The 21,631-nt window shown below is 49.8% G+C and overlaps 1 pseudogene; it reads left to right on the top strand.

Annotated features, from left to right (window-relative positions):
- Positions 1–2,910: 2,910 nt before the first annotated feature.
- On the top strand, positions 2,911–3,186 carry LOC113835491 (annotated as a pseudogene).
- Positions 3,187–21,631: the final 18,445 nt, after the last annotated feature.

Consider the following 21,631-nt stretch of genomic DNA (forward strand, 5'->3'; position numbering starts at 1 on the left):
CCTGTGCTATTAGGTCCAGTTTTGTTAAATGAAGACAGTATGCTAGGCTCCATGCTGGTGGGGGTGGGAGTGATTTACAAGATTCCTAAGCCTGTGAGGTCGATACTAATATCATCTCTACTTCACAGTTAAATAAATGGACACTTCAAAAGGGCCTATCTTGGGGCTCAGTGAATAAGGATGCTTGCCACCAAGTCTGATAACTGGAGTTCAATCCCTGAGCCCCACATAGTGGAAGGAAAGAACTGACTCTTGCAAACTGTCCTCTGATCTGCACATGTACTGTGTGTCACATGTGCATGCATGTGTGTGTGCACACAAACACAAAACACACAAACACAAAAGAGGGCTCAGAATGAATTTTTTAAAGGCCACATCTCAAGGTCAAGCTCCCAGTGACCAAGTGAAAAGAGGGGCAGGGTAACTATTATGAGCAAACTTTAGAGGCTCTAATTCAGTGATGGGGAGATGGAGGCCTTCCCTTGACCCCATTTTTCCATAACCCCCTTCTCCTCTTAGCTCCACAGCCAAAGCTACGCTCTCTCTGCTTTTAAAAAAACATCCAAGCTGCTGAGAGCCAACCCAGTGCCACCTTGTGAGCCCAACATTTCGAGGGGCAAGCTTCCAAACAGGGCAATAATCGTCCCATTAAAATTAATGTCCATGAAGTGAGCCGTTAAAAGCGTGGAGATTAAAAGGGAGGGGGGACTGTTCAATTTAAATCCAAAGGGCTTTTTAAATAGACACTGTATCTTCAATCTTGGACCACTACACTTGGGCAGTGGTTCAGCTTGCCTGCGTTAAGGATGGCTGGGATTAGGGAGCTGGAGTCCCAGGAGATGGGGAAGTGGTTCTGGCCAGAAGCAGAGGGGACCAAGGTTTATTTGGGCCCACTGCTTGCCAGGCTCTTGGCACATAGTTCTTTCATTTAGTCTGGGCCCTGGTCCTGGAGGGAGGCATTATCAGTCTCACCATGGCTAGGGCTTGGTGCCTGCTACTGGGTGCCCTAGTTCAGGGCCAGGCTTTGCTTTGTACTAACCCCTATCTTGGGCAAGAGGCCTCATGGACCGGGTCCTTGGCTTCCTCATCTTAGAAACAGGGCAGCAACAGATTCTTTGTAGGAGCACCAGCTAAGACCAGCTAGGACCAGCTAGGACCAGCTAGAACCTTGGCAAGCCTCCCTACATGGAAGGTACTGGGCAATGTGGGTGGTTGTTAGGGAAAGTGAACTGAGTTTGGTGAAGGTTAGGACCACCAAGAGCATGCAGTGAGCATGGCTATGCTGAGTTCCGAGTGTCACTTCACCAAGCTGCTAAGGGAGATGCCATGAACACAGATGAAAATAAGCCAAGTTGAGTGTGTCACTGCACACCTGTCATCTCAGCACTCAGGAGGATGAGGCAGGAGACTGCCCAGTTAAATGCCAGCCTGGACTAGATAGCAGGACTATGTGAAACAAAGCAAAAACAACAGTAAGGATAACAAAAAAAAAAATCACAAAAAGGTGAGATCATAGTTTTATGTCTTTTGGTTTGGGTTTGTTTTCTTTTTTAACACATTTATTTATTTTTATTTGATGTGCATTCACACACATAACATATTATGCGTATGGAGATCAGAGGACTGGATCACATGGATTCACAGGACTGAACAGCCACAGAGTCATCATCCCTGACTCTTTAGGGTTTTTTTTGTTTTGTTTTGTTTTTTAACTATAAGGCTCTCCCTCTGTAGCCCTGGCTGGCCTGGGACCACTTTGTGGACCAGATTGGCTTTGAACTTGTGATCCCTCTGCCTCTGCTTCTGTATTGCTGAACCTGGAGGATTACAGTCAGGTGCTACTCCATCAAGTTCATGGTCATGAAAAATCTTTTCCAAGGGACCAAAGACCTCTCCAGGCCTTGACAACTCTCTGCAAGTCTGAAGGAGTGATGGGAAGTTTCTCGAAGGTTCTAAGATCACTGGCTTGGAGACACCCCTCTGCTCCTCCAGGTCCAAATCCCAGTGGATTTGACACGGAGGGGGGCAGGGGCGGGTCTTTCTAACACCCAAAGGAGCTCTAAGAACTCCCTAGCTAGTCGGCACCCTCCCCACGGACTTCCCAGGCTGGAGCAGAACTGGATTGGTCTTCGGGTTAGGTCACCTCACCAGGCCAAGCCAGTGCCTTTTATAAGGTCCACTACAAACCATAACCCGGTTAGGAAAGGTAATTATGTTCACAAAGCAAGCAGGCAATACGAACTTCTCTCTAGAAAGGTCACTGGGGAGAGGGGGCGTCTCTCGAGTGCATACATGACGACTCACCCGGGAGTTGGAGTCCAACCCCTCCAGCCCTGGTCATCCTCCCCACCCAGCCCCCATTCCAGGGTTCAGGCTTTCACCCCCGGGTGTGCTTAGGTCAGGTCACCAGAAGGGGGTGTGAACGCGTGTGAGGAGTGTGTGCACCGACCCAAACGCCTCAGGTGTCGAGTCAGCCCCGAAACTGGGCAAGTCGGCTGGAATCCCCCTGCCTCCTGCCACCCAGGGCACACAACGGCCCAGGGATGTTTTCGAATAACAGCCGAACTCCACTGGAGCGCCATCCCCAGTGTGCACCGAGCTGTCTTCGGAGGCTGCGTCCGAGCTGGAGCCGCCCGCAGCTTGAGAAGCGAGACAGTGGACGCCTCGGGCCAGCATCCCCGAAGCCCCGCGTCCCCGCCTGTTCCCGCACTGCCGGCGTCGCGAGGGTTAAAAGTTACCTCTCAGCTTCTTCTCCTGCACACCCCCCCCCCGGCGGATGATGTAACCCCCTCCCCGCGCCCTCCCCGCCCCCTCCACCATGTGACACTTTAATTAATAATAGCGCCGTCAGCACAACAAACGCGCGGCGCAGGGCGAAACTTGGGGTCCAGGGAGGCTCCTCCACACGCCATGTGCCCGTGTCCCCGGCATCGCGGCCACGGGCCTCCGGCCGTGTGCGGTTGCAGCGACACTCGCCCCGGGCTGCGCTGGGCGGCGGCACAGGTGACCGCGTTGAGGCTGCAGGCGCTGGGCGACGAGCTGCACCGACGCGCCATGCGGCGCCGCGCGCGGCCCGGGACCCGCTGCCTGCGCTGCTGCCCGCACTCCGCGCCGCTGGCCCTGGCTGTGCGCGCCGCGCAGGTGGCGGCGCTGGCGGCCTGGCTGCTCGGCAGGCGGAGCGCGTAGGCTGCGCGCGCGGGGCCTTCTTGGTTTGGGGGACCGGAGCCGAGACCCAGCCCGGACCGAGCAACAGGTACGCGGGCGAGCGGGCGAGCCGGGGAGCCGGCAGGAGAGCGAGCGCGATGGCGGGAACCAGGGCGCCACCGCTGGGAGCAGTGGACCGGGCCTCCTTCTCCTCACTTGTCCTGTCCCTTTCAGCCCAGACCCTGAACGTCTGCTTCGCGCCACTTCCCACCCCCTTCCCCTCCCCCTCTTTTCTCCTCTCTCTCTCTCTCTCTCTCTCTCTCTCTCTCTCTCTCTCTCTCTCTCTCTCTCTCTCTCTCCTTCCTCTCTGGCTTCACTCTTTCCCATTTCTCTCTAGCAAATCTATCTCCTTTCTCTTCCCACTCTATCCTGTCTTCTCTTTCTTGAATGTTTTCCCTCTCCTCTCTTCCCTCCTCTGTTGTCTCTTTACTCTCTTCTCCCCCTCTCTCTTTCTCTGTCCGCTCCCTCTTCACAACACACTTTCCCTCCCTCTCTCTTCTCTCTCCCGCTCTGTTGTGTCTTCACTCTCCCCTCTCATTCCTCTTCCTCTCTATTCTCTCTCCCTCTCCCCTCCCCTCTCCTCCCCAGCACAGTGGCCTTAGAAGGACTAAAGCCACCGCCATCGTTACCAGCCCCAGTAAACACGTGCAGTGGAATCACTCTGGACAGAGCTAAAAGCCTCCCCCTAATTATGCATCTCTAATTGTAGAGTCCCAAGTCCCAGCCAAGCCACCAGCCATTCCAGGCTTGACCAGGTCTCCGTATCTCCGCTCTTAACTCCCTTCTCCTCAAATGTCATGTTTACAGTTTGTGAATCCCCATTCTCTGCGACGAGCCCCCTCGCCCCACCCCGTGGAAGTTTCTCACTGGCTGGGTCATAGTCCTGGATCTCCAAAGCAAGCGCGCTTCAGCGTCCCATCTCCCCGGTAACTTTGTTGCTCCTTTTACCGCGAGGTGTCGCGGTTTAGAGCTTGGCCTCCTGTCACCTCCAGTAGAAGCGGTGTGAGGTGTGGGAGCCTGCTGTGTACTCCGGGTGGTCACAGGGTGCTGAGCATCTCACGTTTGGTGTCAGGAGGCTGTAGGTGTGTCCTTGGGAGGGGGACCTGTGAGCATTCCTTGTGTTCCAGGCGTTGTGCTAGGCTAGTTTTGGGGAGTAGAAGTGTCAGGGTCGTCTTCCTAGGTTTTTGAGTTGGGAAGCTTCAGAGAACGGGAGTGGGGTTGGTGCGGGGGCAACTAGGTTGACCTCCGAGAGATAGGTCCAGAGGTGAAGATCACAGATGAGGTAACTAGAGACCCGGAGACAACGCACTGATCCCAGCCCTGCCCTGCGGGCGAGCAGACACCTTGGAAAGCTGGCGCTGTGCCGCAGGGAGAGGCGGCAGCCGGAGCGTGGGGGGTGGCAGCGCCCGGGGAGCTGCGGGGGTGAGGAGGGTGTGAGCCGGGAGCGCGGGCGACAGATGTCGCGTGGGCTCGCGCAGCTCGGGCGCTGGTGCAGAGAAGTGTCGCTTCGGGGCGCCCTGAGCCCGATTCTCTGGCTCTGGAGGTCCCATGCGCTGCTCCCCTCTGTTCCTCCTTTCAAAAGTACAGCTGCTGCGGAATCCCGGGGATGCGATCAATATTTTTGAGGGTGCCACAGATTTGACGCACAAAATGTGGAATTTGGGAGGAGGCAGAAAGAAGGTGAAAGAGGAAAGGAAAAACAGGAGATGAATTGGAGAAAGGCAGGTTTGCCGAGTTTGGGGAGAGGGGGACGGTGGAGAAGAATTGGCAGGTGCAAAAGTCAATGGGAAGGAAGGGGAGGCTGATAGAGAGGGTCCTGGGATATGGACTCTGCCAGTACAGGCGGGATGGCAGAAGTGCTCTATTAGCGCCTTTCCACCCTGGAGGCCGAAGACTCTGAACCAGGGCTGGAGTGTGTGTGCCTGTACTGCATGTCAGGAGCAGGGGTGCTCAGGACCCCGAAAAAGAGGCTGCAGTCTAGGCGGACCTGGTACTCTAGTATGCTTCCTGACGAAGTTGGGGAACTGGAGTCCCGGGTGGCAGGAGGGTACTGGTGAGGATTTTCTTGAAGCGGTGTGGATGCTGGGTGCAGGAGTGACAGCTGATGTCACCTCAGAACTGACTTTCTACACTAGCTCTGTTTTGGATGAAGCTCCATGCTGTGCCCTGACTCAGGGAGCCCCAAATACACTCCAGTTCCTAGATTCTCCTGCCCGATGCTTCCCCCACAGCAGCCACACCCATGGGGTTCTCACCTCTCTGTTGCTCCTGACCCCTGGAGATGCCATTGCTTTCCTCCAGCTGGTCCCTTGCACTCCCCGAAGCTCATTTTGGGGTCCTCCCCTTGGGCTTGCTACCTCCTGCCATGACAAGAGGACCAAGCCCAGCTTTGCCCAGTCTGCCCAAGTTGGCTAGAGTAATCAACCGAGAGGGGAATTGGTTGAGTTCTGTGTGCTCCATGTGGGGTGTTCTCCACTTTGCCCAGCCTGGGGGACAAGAATGCTCATGTCTACCTTCTGTGTCTGGGCGAGGGTGTTGGGGGGGGCACCACTCCAAATCTTTTCAGAGCTTAGCTTTAAGCAGGGTCCGTGGTCCCAATAAACTTGTTCTGAGCCCCAGCTATGAGCCAGTAACATTTGTTTCCTCAAATAATAAAAGAAAGAAAGAGAGAAAGAAGGAAAGAAAGAAAGCAAGCAAGAAAGAAAACTCTGAGACTCAGTTTTTCTGTATGTGAAATGGAAACAATAATAGCACTGAGTGTACAGCGCAGGTAAAAGTTAGGTGGATTGCATGAACAGTGCTTACTGCTGCTGGGTGGCTATAAGGGCTGAGGCTGCTGTATGGCTCGGTGATGGATCATGGAGCCTGTGCTTAACATGGATTCTTCAATCCTGGCAGCAAAGCAACAATGACAACCACAAAGTAGCTACCGATGTGTGGACTATGATTCTTACTGAACATTTAACAGCTAGCTCTCTTTCCAACACAGGCCACATTCTACCATTTTCACTGCTGGTGAACTGCACCATTCTTTTGGAAGATTTATTTTTTTCTATTTATTCATTGTTTGTGGGCACACAAGTGCAGAGGTCAGAGAACAACTTGCAGGTGTCGTCCTCTTCTGTGTATCAAATTCAAGTCCTCAGGCTGGGCTGGCGATGTCTGTGCCCACTGAGCTGTCTGCTCACCCCTAGCCATTCATTCTTACTTGCCTTCTTGGGAAGCCAGTTCATGAAAGAGTATGGTAATATAATAGACAAGGCAGTGGAGACTGGGTAAAGTGCTTGCTTTGCAAGCAAGAGGACCTGAGTTTGCATCCCCTGTCTCTGTGTACAAGCCCTGTGGGGAGGGCTGGAGTATACAAGCCTCTAGAGGGAGGGCAGGAATGAAGGCAGAGAAAGGGGATCCTGGCCAGCCAGCTTCACTAAAATGAGGTGTGTAGGAGGGAAAGGCAATAAAGACATCTGACTTCCATCTCTGGCCTCTGCATGTACACACATGGGTAAATTTATATGAGTTTGCATATATAGGACCAGAAGGGCTGGAAATGTGGCTCAGTGCCCAAGGGTTTGCTCAGCGTGCAGGAGGTCCTGGCTTCCATCCCTAGCATGGGAATGGGGTACCTGGCCTTTGTGGGCAGTGTGATTTCAGGTAAGAGCCACAGCTGCTTCGCAGAGAAGATGGGAAGGTGCTATGACAGCAGCTATTTAAAAGTGGCCAGTGCTGGACCTGGCTGTTAATTCAACTCAGGGCCATTCTTATCACTTCAAAATGGGAAAAATGCATTCAGGCAGGGAGCATCAACCCGAGTCTTTGAAAAGTGTGAAGTGAAGCAGGAGTTTCCAGTGGAGGAGGGGACCCGGTAAGGTAATGGAGTAGGGGTCGGAAGGTGCACCCAGGAGGCTGGTGAGGCCAGGAGGAAAGGGGCGAGGCAACCCAGTCATGGCCCAAAGATACTAGGGAGAAACAAAAGAGGCTAGGTGGTGAATGGGGAGGGAGCTGGGAGCTGCATGCCTCAAGAGGGGGAGGGGAGAGAGAAAGAGAGAGAATGGGGCCCTGGAATCTGTGTTTGAGAGGGGAACCAGGGGAGGGCAGCAGACTCCTGCTTTGGGACTAGAAGACAAGAGAAAGGAGGACCCTGTGGTCAGCTACAAGGAAGATAATGGGGATGCCTAATGAATTAATGCTGGACTGGCTGGCCAGCTAGATGGGGCACTTTGGGGATTAAGTGGTTAAATCTGGAGGTGCCGCCCAGCAGTCACCCTGCTCACCAGAGCCCAGGCTCCTGCTTGGCACTGCAGGTAGACAGCTGCAAAGAATGAACTCCAGGGAAGGAGCCAGATGTGCAGGACAGCAGTGGCCTTCTGGCCACATGGTCCCTGTCTAGAGTCATTCGCTTGCCTAGTGAGAGGGCCACAAGTGCACAAGTGCCAGAATTAGCCACGGAGGTAGAAATGCTTCACTGGATAATTAACTATGCCCCAGATGCAGCCAAGTGGATTCAGCCATCCCACCATGAGGTTTTGAAAAGCCAACCTACCTAGGAGGCAGGATGGTACCCAGCTTCTGTTTCCCTGTGCTCATCACTAATGTTTGTGTGACCCCTAGTGACTTGCTGGTCCCCGGTGATTTACTTGTCCCTGCTGCACAGCTATGCACTGGGGAAATACATTCATCCCGAATGAATGAAGCAAGCTACTTGTTTTTTCCCACCCACAGCCACTTACTCTTATTTTCCACCACTACTCACAGCTGCATCAATAGAGTTCTGTGGCGCTGGGGCTGGAGTCCAGAGCCTCTGTTGAGCCAGGCACCTGCTCTACCCATGCTAGACACTGTGGACAGAGAACACAGAAAGGGCCAAGAACGGGAAATCCCCGAGGTCATGGAAACCATCTTTTTTGGTTTTTTTTTTTGTTTTTTTTTTGTTTGTTTGTTTTTGTCTTTTTTTGAGGCAAGGTTTCTCTGTGTAACAGTCAGTTCTGGTTGTCTAGGAACTCGCTTTGTAGGCCAGGCTAGCCTCAAAGTCACAAAGATCCACCTGCCTCTGCCTCCCGAGGGCTGGGATTAAAGGCATGAGCCACCACGGCCTGGCTGGAAAACATATTTTATATATTGAAATAAATTTTGCATTTGTGTGCACATGGTATATTTGTTTGTTCATCTGTATGTGCACGTGTGTATGTGTCTATATGTGCATGTGTGTGTACGTGCACCTGTGTATGTGCACATGTGTGTATGTGTGTCCCACGCCTAAGTGTGGAGGTCAGAGATCTACCTGCTGGAGTCAGTTCTCCTGGGGATCAAACTCAGGCCCCTCCGGCTTGTGACAAGCCCCTTTATCCACTAAGCCATTTTGCTGGCCCACCCTTGTAATACTTTTTGACACTTCAGGGTTGGGTAGCACTGCATCCTTTGACTTTTTTATCATTCCTGTCCCCTATCCATTGCTGTTGGCTGTCGAGGTGTTTGTGGTGTGGTGAGGAATGCCCATGGTCCTGCTCTGTATAGACCGAGCTTAAAAACAGCCACATTTTAAAGAGTGGAACTCCAGTACAGAAGTGCTTATCGGCATTTGTGACTGCAGAGACTGTCTAGAAGATGAAAACTCATGGTAAAGAGTGAAAGAAACCTTCTAGACTCTAGGTCTGGAAGACATGAGTATGCGCCTAGAATCTAGACACGAACTGCCATTCACTCCTGTTTCCCATAGCTCTCATTCCTGTCACTGGCCTGGATACACCATGTGCCTGTCGGTGTGACTTTGGAACTGACTGTTCCCATTCCTAGCTGAATCTTTCTTTCTTTCTGTCTTTTCTTTTTGAGTCAGGGTCTCATTATGTAGCTCTGGCTAGCATGCAACTCTCTGAATAGACCATGCTGGCCTCAAATTCCTAGCGATCTGCCTGCCTCTGTCCCCCAGTGCCTACCTTTTCCTGGGGTAATCTTCATGGTCTATACCTCTAGCCAGTGGGGGAGTGCAGATAACTCCAAGTCTCAGCCATGTCCCTAAAGCCTTGGAGCATTTCCCAGCCTACCTGACCCCCAGGCCAGGACTCTTATTTATCATACAATCTTGGCTGTAGTGCTTGGGACTTGATGAACCATGCAGGATGCTATCATGCTAGCAATGGGGAAATGCTTTTATTGGAGTGACTTCTGTTCTTTAGTGGGGACACGATGACCTATCTTTAGTGGGGACACAATGAGCTCAATGGAATGGATTCTGGAAGAACTGCCATGTTGAAAGCCAGCCCAGATTTAAAACACAGCCTATAGGGGCTGGGGACACAGCTCAGTGAATGAGGTGTCTGTCGCCCCAAGCATGAGGACCTGAGTTCGGAGTTCGGATCCCATGTAAAAGTCAAGCTTTGCAAAGAACTGGGGAGGCAGTGACAGGCAGACATCTGGAGCTCACTGACCACCCAGTCAAACTGGCAGCTCAGTCATGCTCAGTGAGACCCTGTCTCAAAAAACTAAGGTGGAGAGGAAGTGAAGACAAGTGACATTGACCCCTCTGGCTTCACAAATATACAATACCCACACGAAAACACACACACACACACACACACACACACACACACACACACACACACACACACACACACGAGAGAGAGAGAGAGAGAGAGAGAGAGAGAGAGAGAGAGAGAGAGAGAGAGAGAGAGAGAGAGAGAGAGAGAGAGGCCCTGACTGTTGGCAGACCATGGGACTCACCAGTTCTGACTTCACCATATTTCATGCCTGCGGGAGAGCAGCTGGGTGACATGAATCCTGTTGTCAGGCGGACTTCAAATAATGGCCTCAGCTTGCCATTTACTAGTTGTGTGACTATAAGCACACCTATTTACCTTCCTACCTCCTTTGTGAACTGGAATCACAATGACACTTGCACATATGGGTCCTGTCTATCCAGAGCCTCGCCCCACATCACCCAAATTGTGAAAACCTGCCCTGTGCTTCTGGTGTCAGGAGACAGGTTGATGTAATCTGCTGTGCGTGGCCTGGCATGGATGCACCTTGGAGATGGACAGTTTGGGGTTCTGCGCTGCTTTTCTTCCGGGCGGAGGTCAGCCTGTATGTCCACATTCATGGTGCAAGAAGGAACTCAAAGGACTTTTTGATCCTCAGTTTAAAGCAGCTGCTAGTACTTCCCTCTCCCTTACTTGTGACCCAGCAGCCTTCTGAAGTCACCAGTTCTATGCTGAGATAGTGATTGCATGGCCAGTGCCCTGGGTCATGCTCCCAGGCTGGTTATGCTGGCTTTGAACTCCTGTAATGGAGCAAAAAACCATCTATGTAAATTCATCCTTTACTATATCCTAGCACTAACACTGTGCATAGAACAGAGAATGGATGTGAGGAGTCAGCGAGTCCCTGGAAACAACACAGTAAACCCAACTGATGTCATACTTATGCTGCTGTCTATCTGGGAGGAGGAGCCATTGTCTTGTTTAATTCCCAAAAGATCTGTGGCAACCCCCCTACCAATACCAACTTTGTAAAAACATCCAGACCTGAATAGGATATTAGATACCATCCAATCCAACTCCTGTACCTTTCAGATGGGGAAACTGAGGCCCAGAGGAAACCCCTGGTGGCAAGACGTGCTAAGCTTAAAAGCTGTTCCCAAGATCGAGGGTTAAATATGGGCAACCTCCATGTGGCACAAGGCCTCAGCTGTGCTTGATTTAGGATTTTCCTGCAACACTTACAAAGCAGGTATTCTCCTACAGAAGCTGGTATTTCCAGTTTTTCTAGTAACATTCCCTATGCCCATGTGGCAGTTAAGACCCCTGTATGTTGGTTACAAACCCATCAACATCATGGCTCATCCTGGCTCACTATAGGGGCTCAAAGAGTTTCAGTGCATACCTATGTGAGCCTCCCTGGCAGGCCTATCTCCACCTGGAAGTTCCCCCTCCCTCCACCTGGCAGTCCTCCCACTGGGCCCACGCACACCTGTGCAAATCCCACTTAAAGCACCTGCGATCACCCATTGAGATCTTGTGCTGTGAGCACTGGAAGACAGGCATCACCCTTTTTAGTGGCTGCACGGTGTTCCTTTGTTTGCATGAATTGCTGCTTATTTATCCAGTCACCTCCCCAAGTGGACATCTACCCTTTTCCACTTTGTAACCCTAGAAACCAGCTCGCAGTGAACATTTTTGTTTGGACACCTTCCAAGCAAAAGGCACAGTTCTCAGAGGTGACACTGTTGTGTCAAAGCATGTCCATATTATAACACGTAGCACATACAGGCACAGTCATCCTGGTATTGGTCAGTCTGTCTGTCCAGGTTGGGCTTGGTAGCACACTGCTCTATTGTATGATCAGGAGTGTGAGGCAGGAGGATTGCTTGAGACAGGACTCTGAGGCTAGCTAGCCTTGAACAAAAGCAACTCAGGGAGGGGAGAGTTTATTTCATCTTATACCTTGTAGTCTATACTCAGGAAAGCCAAGACAGGAACCTGGAGGCAGGAACTAAAGCAGAGGCTGTGGAGTAACACTACTGGCTTGCTTATATCTTAGCTTGCTCAACCAGCTTTCTTATATAAAACTAGGACCACCTGCCTAGGGGTGGCACTGCCCACAGTGGGCTGGGCCCTTCCTCATCAATCATTAATCAAGAAAATGCATCACATAATGTACTCTGGAAGCATACTGCAATAGTAAGCATATTGTAGAACACAGTGTGTCCCCAGGAGGCATTCCTTCTACTCCCTCCATTGCGCCATTATCCCAAGGGCTGGAATCGCACCACGCATGCCACAGGACCCTCACCTTATGTCCCTGTTACTGCCGTGAGCTCTGTCGATCTCTATCACATAGCCTGTGGTCAGGAACCAACTGAGACTTTTAGGAGCCGTCAAAGCTAGTTTTCATAAACTACATCAGGTGTGTGTATCAGCTAAGTCAACTGGTGGTTCCAGTTCTGAAGTCTATGAAGGTAGAATGTGGCCCCAGTAGAGTGTAGGGATCCTGGTGTGCCACACCCTCCTTGTGGAGAAAGTGTTAGCAGGTGGATGGCTGAGAATTTTCTGCCAATGCCTAAGCAAGTCTATAGTTTGAAGTCACCAATTTGGGTCCTTGGAACTCATTGATGGGGACTGTAGGGACCGTGTGTGTTTGACTCACCATCATGAAGTCAGATGGGTGGGCCTCAGTCTCTGTCCAGGGAAGTGACTGAGGCTAGCCCCAGCCTGAGTCATTAGAGGAGTTGGCAAGGGTTCAAGACAGAGATGTGAACAGGACTTAGAACGATGTGGTGCCCCAAGGTTGGCAACAGAGGGGGTTGTCACCACTCTACAGAACTGGGCAGAGTGAGGCTGGGGCTGGGGTTTTCTGGTCTGTGACGAGTGGAAAGTCCCCTGAAGAGTAAGTATCCAGGGTCTAACATCTCTGTGTCTCCTGTTGGCCACACCCAACAGGAAGCCAGACACCACAGATACCCATTGATACAGTCAATATTCTGGATTTTTTCCAACCAGGAAATAAAGATCTGTGGGCTTTCTCTCAAAAACCAATGAGTGTGTTCTTCCTGTGTCTCCTCTGATAACTGGTGTCACCTTTGCTTCTTAATCAGCAAGGTGTGGCTGTGCATACATCAGACCCCAGCACTGGAAAGGTGGAGACAGGAAAATTGTGAGTTTTAGGCCTGCCTGGGATACATAGGTAGCTCCTAACTCAAGAAACAGAGAAGAAGCTGTTCATGAACAGCCCTAAGCAACCATCGCTGTTTTCTGTGTCCGAAGACATGCCTACTATAGTGAATCTTTCATATAAATGCATGATATGCTATTTCTCATTTTCTTCCTGGTTACTTTCACATAGCATAATGTTTTCAAGTTTGATCCACCTTGTGTAAGACTCAGTAGACATTCATTCCCTTTTTACAGCCAAATAATATTCCACGCGCTTCATCTATTCATCCCTGATGTTTCCACCTGTTGATTTTGAATTGTGTTGTTATGAATGTCTGTGTACAAGTGTTTTCCATATTTTTATTGGTAATTTCATAATTCATCTAGTGAGCTTTAGTCATTTTTCACCCTCAATTCCATCCCTCTCCCACTGACACCCTTCTCCTTTGATTTCCATGTCTTCTTTAAATTTGTGGTCCACTGAATTTAATAAGATTTACCAGCCTGAGTGTAGGTGAAAAGTTTCTCAGTGGAGCAGTGACAAGTTATCTGCGGTTACACCACTGAAGACAGTGACACCTTCCCACAAGTGTTAATTTTCAGCAGACCCACTGGGAGTGGTGGGGACTCGTAAGTCCCTTCACTATCCATGATGAAATGTGGATGGGCCCAATTTTGTCATGACTTGACATGTCCAGAAGATATCTTTTTATACACATTCTCTCATCCTCAGCTCTTACATTTTTTCTGCTCCCCTTTTTGGTGATATCTCCTGGGCCTTTGAGAGGTTGTTTAAAATGTCCCCAATGGGGGGGTAAGGACTCCACCATCACTTATTTTCAGTATTTTAGCCTCTAGTGCAATAGTGGCATGAATGGCTATGGCAGCAACCAACCACTTTGCCATTTGATTTGAGACCTGCCCCACAGGAGGGAACTCTTGTCTCATTCTGTAAAACTGATTAAGAACCCTTTCCTAGGGGAGACCATAACCCAAGAGGGAGACTTAACTATTATTGTTCTGCTATATAGTCATATTATCAAACTGCCTTCTAAATACTTGGGTTTATACCAATGGATTGGTGCTGCCTCCATCCCTTATCAGAGAATCTTCTGACTGTACCAGGTGGTGTGGTATTTACTGTGCATTAGTTTTTGATGTTTGGGGTGTGTGCTGGCTCACTTACTTACTAGCTTATTTTTTTCCCCCATCATACACAGCCCTGAGAGCCTCGTTGTATCCAGGCTAATTCTTTGGAATCCGATTCTCATTAGAGAGCTCTCTCGGGAGCCTCAGTGCCTATGTGCTGCCTCTCCTTGGGCTGCCATAGTCTATGCTTCCCAGACTGCACCTGCGCTTCAGGAGAGCAGTATTAGGAACTTATTCCCCTCTGCCCCTGGTGGCCCCGAAACTCCCCAGGGGAAAGGAGTAAATCAGTGACTCATAGCAGTGGGGTGTGTGTTTATAATGAACAAGCGAGAAAACTGTCCACAACTATGTCTGGAATATGGGGAGATGGAGGTGTGAGAAGAGTAGATGAATAATCTGTTCCCAAATAGGAAAGGGTCACAAGCCTGTAGGTTTTCATTAATCCATCTGCTTACCCACCACCTACTTACTAACCTACACTACACACCCAGCATTTATCAGTTATTTGCCTATCAATTGTCTACCTGTCATTTATCTATCACTATTAATAAACTTACTTAATTTTGGTTCAGAGAACAATACTTACCTTCAAGGCCAAAATTCAACTCAAAATTCCCACTTCCTCACCCCCAGGCAGGGTCTTAATGTCTTAGGGACTACCACCTTGGAACTTCCTAGTTTCTGGGAATGGCCAAGGGTGACCTTGTACTCAATCTTCTTGCATCCACCTTCCAAGAGATTGAATTATAGACATGCAAGACCATGTATGATTTGCTGCAGTGCTGGGGATGGAACCAGAGGTTTCTTGCATGCTAGGCTACAGAGTTTCTCTGTGTAGCCCTGGCTGTCCTGAAACTGGCTCTGTAGACTAGGCTGGCCTTGAACTCACCCAGATCTGTCTGCCTCTGCCTCTGGAGTACTGGGATCAAAGGTGTGTGCTATCACACCTGGCTCAAATTCTGTGTTTAATTACAGATGATGCCCATGTCTATGTACAGGTCTGAAAGCAGAGGTGTGTGTGTGTGTGTGTGTGTGTGTGTGTGTGTGTGTGTGTGTGTGTGTGTGTTTGTCTGCATGTGCATGTGCGTGTGCGCACGTGCGCGCGTGTTACGGTGGGAGCACTTGGGGAAGGAAGGAAGGCTGCTACGGCTGCATGGACAGAGCGCCTCTGGGACTGTGAGAAGAGCCAGGCCTGGCTTTGGGGAGCCCTTTCCTCCCCAACGAGAGCTTTGTGTTGCAAATCCCCCTCTTCCCCTCCCCTTCTGCACTGACATCACCCTGGAAGCCGACTGTGCTGACTGAAAAACAAATCTTTATTTCCACAGGTTGGCAAAACCCTGTGTCCTTGGAGGAAGCTGGTTCCTGTTTTCGTGAGGGGGGAGCCCGGAGCTTGGAAGGAAGTGGAGTGGAAAGACCCACCCAGAGCTGATGGTGGGAACATGGACTGAGGAAGGCCTCCCCGGAAGTCCAGTTGCAGAGATAGCCGCCCCAATGCTATTTACATATAGCTATATATACACATATACACACAAAAAAGAGAAAATACAAAATTCCATTTGTGCATGCCTGCGGGGGATGTGGTCCCTCCCCTTTCTGCACCTTGAAATGTGAACTTTGAGACTTTGCAATGTCTGGGGGAGCAGGGGAGAGAGATGCTTGCCACTGTGTGTGTGCTGGAAACTTACACGGACTGGTGGGATCAGCTTCAGCATGGACCAACTGTCCAGCACAGATGGAGTAGTGGAAGCTGTGCCAAAGGCGAGATGGACAAACACAGAGGGGATGTGTGGCCCGTTTTGTTGGGGGCAGCCTGGGGTCTCTCCATTTCTTGACACATCATAGCCTCTCTGTCCCTGTCTAGACAGCTCTCTAGATCTCGAGGTTGCAGCCAGAGAAACGGGATGTCATTTTCCTTTCCTACCTATCTGGTGTGTCTGGTGCTTCACTTCAAATTTTCTTGGTGCTAAGTGTGTCCTTGGTGTGACCAGAATCTTACTGACAGACCCGGAAGGCCAGGGGATGACAGGTTTCTACTTTGCTCTTTGGATATACTCTTTTGTTTTGTTTTGTTTTGTTTTTTGTTTTTTGGGCCAAGTGACAAAAATGCCACTGGAGAGTTTCTCTTTGGGGGAGGGGGAATGCTCACAGGGGCTTAGGAACAACCCCTGGGGGGGGGGTGAGAGGGAGGAGGGACAAGCCAGGATACAGCAGAAGCTGAAGAAGAGATGGCCGTTCCCCTTCCCCCTCCCCCTGCAACAGTACTCTGAGAGACTGCTGTGGCCTCCCCCACTTCCTGAGGGGATTCAGGGCTTAGGTTTTATAGATTAAAGAGCCAAGAAATGGCTGCATTCTGATGGAGCGTGATTTATAAGCAGGGGATGTTAGGGGAGGGGGTGGACCTTTTAAATGAAATGTCCAATTTCTGCTCCCCAAACACATATAGGATAAGCTACTGTTTTCAGAAGTTTCTAGAAGGGCTAATATAAATACATATATATACATACATATATATATATATAAAATGAACCTGTGCGCCTGACTGGTATCTGGCTGCCAAGACTCACTGCTTCAGCAGTGATGACTAATTTTTGCTTTTATTTAAAAAAAAAATTTCCAACAGAAACAGGTATTATTCCTCTGCATGGTTACTTGATTGCCTCTATTGTGGTCTTTGTGGCTGAGATGGTGAGGGAGTGTGCTGTGGGCTCAGTGAGACAGTTGCTCTTATTTTTTTCCCCTTTTTAATTCTGGAGACAAGGTCTGGCCCTGGAGACCAAGCTGACCTCCACACATGAGCCCCCTTGCCTTGGCATCCAGCATTTGGGACACTGCCTGCCAGGAGACAGCCATTTTCTCCTGACTGGATTTGTAGGTCACTCACTTGGTGCCTGGGGACCATGGAGAGGGTCTACTAGGAAGCATCAGTTATTGGGTGTGCAGGGCTACAAGGGAAATGGTCCCAGCTAACTCTGCTGGGTGTGACCATGTCTTACAGTGCACACCCTCCCAGTTTTCTGACAACTGGTTCCTTTCATTCTTTTCCTTCTCCATATTGAATCCATGCCTTATATTTCTCTAAATAACCCATTAAAGAAAAAACGCAACTGAGAACTTAATGCTGAAGGGTCCCCACTTTAACTGCCAGAATTGAACTCAGCAAAGGAAAAAAAAAGTTTACTTGGGAGGGAGGCAGCTGGCATCAGGCTGTACCCTTGCAGAGCCAGAATTACACAGAGGGTTCCAGAATGATCTGGAAAACACTGTATTTAGTCCCTTTCCTAGCAAGGAACAGAGCCTTGCAAAGCATGTATTTCCAGGGAAGGTGCTTGCTATGGTGGGAGCCACAGATATCAGCCCCTTTAAAGAGATATTGTCAAGAACGAAGTGGGGACATGTTGACCCCGGAGAGACCCAGCTCGAGGGCGGGAGGTCAGAGAATACCTCCCTTTTTGTGTTTTGTTTTTGAGCCTGACATTGCCTGTTAGCCTATGATATCTCCCTGGAGGATTTGAACTCCAAACACAGGGGTTGGCATCTCTGGTGATTTTCATTTCAATGAAGCTGTGTTGCTGAGAGAACCCAGGCACCCATGACCTCCCGATGGAACTTTTCAGCCAAGTCCTCTGTAAATATTCTCCCTAGTAATGGAAACCATGTATTTATCAACTTTGAGGGTGGGTAAGGGATGTGTGTGGCTTGGCTCGCACGCTGCCACTGTTCATTTGAGTGCGCTTCTTCTCCATTGCCCCAAATTTGATGGGGTTGTTTTTAAATGCTGTTTTTATATGAGATTTTACTTCTTGATGGACGTTTGTATTAGGATATTGAAGCATGCTAGCTGTGTTTCTGTTGTCTCCACTGTCTGATGTGGTGTTACTTGGACTGCATGAGATAGTGGGGTGGGCTTTTCTGTGGGTGGTGTTATTGCAAAAAGATTAAAAAAAAAAAAACACCACCACAACAAACTCAACTTCCACAGTGTGTGAAGTGCTGGCACCATCCCTCCCTTTTATCCCCCTGCTTCCCCTGGCTGCCAAGGAGCATTGATTTTGATTTTGCTTCTCTGTGGAGTCTGTGAAGAGAGAAAGAGGGGGAGACAGGCTTTGAAAAAATTTTTTAAAAAGACCTCATACTGGGTTTCAGCAGACAGCAGTGGTGTGTGTGTGTGTGTGCGTGTGTGCGTGCGTGTGTGTGTGTGTGTGTGTGTGTGTGTGTGTGTGTGTGTGTGTGTGTGTGTGTGTGTGTGTGTCCATGCAAAGCCTAGGCAGCCTCTGAGATCATCACTGTGTGATGAGATGAGGTGCTCTCTGCCACCCAGGTCCAAAAGCTGCTGCCTGCTCTGAGGGCGAGGGTCCTGGAGTCTGTGGGACTGAAGCCTTTCAGAGTAGGTTCACTCCCTTCTGGAAGCTTCTCTGCTTTACCTCATCTTCAGCAAGCAAAAGCTCTGTTCAAGTTTGGGGTTCCATGTCCCTTTGTCTAGATGGAGTATGAGCCAGAGTTGTTTTGGAGAGCCTAGCAAGGACATTGTCCTGGGCCAGGATGACATACCCCTGGACACTTCCTGTCCCCACTCTCCCAGCTTCACAGTCATACTTCTTCCTCACCTCTGTGGATGGCCTTGTTCTATTTCCTTCCTAGCATGATGGGGGATGGTGACTTAAACATACTGTTTAAGCATAAGCAGGCTGTGGATGTCCCGATGACACTTCATATAGCTGAGCTCATGTCTGGTGTGCAACTGACTATTGTCATGTTTCTGAAATTGACCAAGTGTCATTCTTGTTCACCAAGACCTGAGGGAGGGAGCATAGCCTGGCTCACTGTACGTGAATATCTTTGGGAGACAATGGGTCACTACTATGGACTATTTATATTTGTTGTTACTGTTTTTTGAGGCATGGAGCCCAGACTGGTCTTGAACTCACGATACGGCAGAGGATTACCCTAAACTCCCGCTCCTCTTGCTTCCACCTCCTGATTATAGGTGTGGGCCACTACACCACTACACCTGGCTTATGTTGTGGACTGTTTGGATGTCCACAGTGAACTGTTAGAAGCTGCAGTGACAGGTTCTCTTCTGTGTTCATACTATTTTCTTTTCTGAGCCTGAAGTCAAATTGGGGGAGACCAGGAATCAGAAGTCAGTTGAGGATTGTGGGGAGGAGGAAGCATACCATTCCCACATGACTTGATCAGGAGTCCCATAAAGTGGGTACACTGACATCACAGTGTCTTTTGAAAGCGTTAGCCAAAAGTTTATCTTTTTTAGCATTTTGATCGATTCACTCTGACACCTATTTATTGAGCATCGACAGTGTGCCAGCTGGAGACCTCCACCTCGGAACAAACTGACTTAGTTATGGCACAGCAACATTTTGGAGACCAGATGCCATGAAATGTCCCTTTTCAGTCTGGCTCATAATTTATAACAGTTCTGCCAGGTCACCATTGTGACCTCACGCCTTGCTGGCAGATTGCTATATAGTATTTTTTTGCATGCCATGCTCTGGGCTGAATGCAATTAAAAAGCTTGCTAAGTTGTCTCCTCAGCGGGAAGATTGGTTCCTTTGTACAATAATCAAAGACCCCTTCACAGAGTGAGTACCCCCTGCCATGGAGCCCTGCACGAGGTGCTTTTCCGAGACTTCGATTGAGAGATTCCCACCCTAGTGGTAGTACCAATGATCCCATTTTACAGGTGAGGAAACCCAAGGCACCCACGTGGCAAAGTGGCTGAGCCAAGGTTTGCATTTGAGTCTGTGTGACCCCTCAAGCCAGTGAGGTACCTGCTCTATTAGATTAAGGGGTTCTGGTGTTGCTCGTTTGAAAGCCAGCATTGTGTTTTCTAGCTCAAGGGCAGACATTGCTAGTCCAAGCGCAAGGACACCCCTGTGGGCCAGCAGGAGTGTCTACATTAACTCAAAGAAAAGAGGGCCTTATTTAGGGACACTTGGGAGCATGCTGAATGATTTCAGGGGGTTGCCCCAGTTTCAATAAACTCCAGGGTAAGGCAGTGTCTAATGTGCAAATGGCCTGTCCCATTCACTTCCTAGGCTGTGGGAAGTTTTTCTTACCTCTCTCTTATCTATCTTATCTATTCTCCCCTGAACCCCAGATCCCCTGAGGTCTTTGCACTACAAGAGTCAAGGAACCCACATATGTGGCAGAGGCAGCTGTGAGGGCATTTGGAGCCTGGGGGAGAGGCAGTAACTTGGGAGACATTCTGTCTGGGTCCTGACATTGTTGCCTTGTGCTCTTTTGTAAGGGGAATTTCCTACCTGGACACTTTGTACATATTTGTTACACTTTTATTAAAAAAAAATTGACTGTGCAACTCTAATGAAGGCCTTTGCGTGTTTGTTTCCTCTGGGAAGGTGGGGCCTCATAGACCATGAGATGACCATGTCTGCACACTGACAGAGGACTCCTGACCTGCTCAGGTACCCCTCAGCTTGCCAAAGAGCTGAAGGCTACACGCTCATCCTCCTGTTTTGTGTATGTATGTGCTCATGTGTGTGATTGCACACGGAGGTGAGAGGTCAACCTCAGGAGCTGTACACCTGTTTTGTTTTTTTTTTTGTTTTTTTTTTTTTGTTTTTTTGTTTTTGTTTTTTTTTGATAGGATCTCACTATGTAGCCTCGGTTAGTCTGGAACTCAACAAGTTTATCAGGCACTCAGAGGTCCACTTGCCTCTGCTCCTGAGTGCAGGGATTAAAAGTATGTGAGACTATGCCCAACTCCATCTTGTCTTCTGAAACTGGGTCTATTCATTGACCTGCAGCTGGCTGAGGCAGCTAGGCTAGGTGGCTAGGAAGCCCCTTAGGGGCACAACTGTCACCTGATGCCACTAATTTGCACTTAGGTTTCCACCCCTGTTAGATCCCTGGCAAGCACATTTGTTTCTTTAAATTGAATTTTGGTTTTCGAGACAGAGTTCACTATAAAGCTGGGTAGTGCCTTGAACTCTCAGTCCTCTCTCGGTCTCATTATAGCTGTGAACCATGACATCTAGATGAGTCAGCCACTCTCTACCCACCAGTGCTGCAGATGGGACCCAGAGTCCTGCACATACTTGGCAAGCATTCTTCCACCCAGACACATGCCCACCCTCATTGGCAGAATCTAAGCAGACTCTCCCCCACTGAGCAGTGCCCTGGCAGGGCAAGCCTTTCCTGATCACCACCAATTCTACACCCCCATCCAGCATGGGGCCTCCAGGGTACACAGACTAAAGTGCCCCGAAGACCCCCTCAATTCAGAGTCAAGAATCCCCTGGTGTGTTTTTGTGGATCCTAAAGTCAGAGTGGGGTAGTCTCAGACACAGCCCAAGCTAGGAGCCTCCCTTGGGATGTCCCTGGAGACTATCTCCCCAGAGGTCAAGGTCCAGCACGGCTCCCTCTCAGCCCCTCCTCTTTTGTGTTTATCTGCATCCATGTTTATATGAGGGCCAGAGGTCAACACTCAGTGTCTTCATCTGTCTCTCTCCACTTCATTTTTGGAGGCTGCATCTCTGACTGAATTCGGAGGTAGGTTGGCTGACCCCGGGAATTCGCTTGTCTTTCCCAACCCCACAGATCTGCTGCTACACCCAGCTTTTAAATGGATACATGGGTTCTAGGGACCCAAACTCAGGTCC

Source organism: Cricetulus griseus, chromosome 4, assembly GCF_003668045.3.
Source record: "Cricetulus griseus strain 17A/GY chromosome 4, alternate assembly CriGri-PICRH-1.0, whole genome shotgun sequence".
Classification (NCBI taxonomy): Eukaryota; Metazoa; Chordata; class Mammalia; order Rodentia; family Cricetidae; genus Cricetulus; species Cricetulus griseus.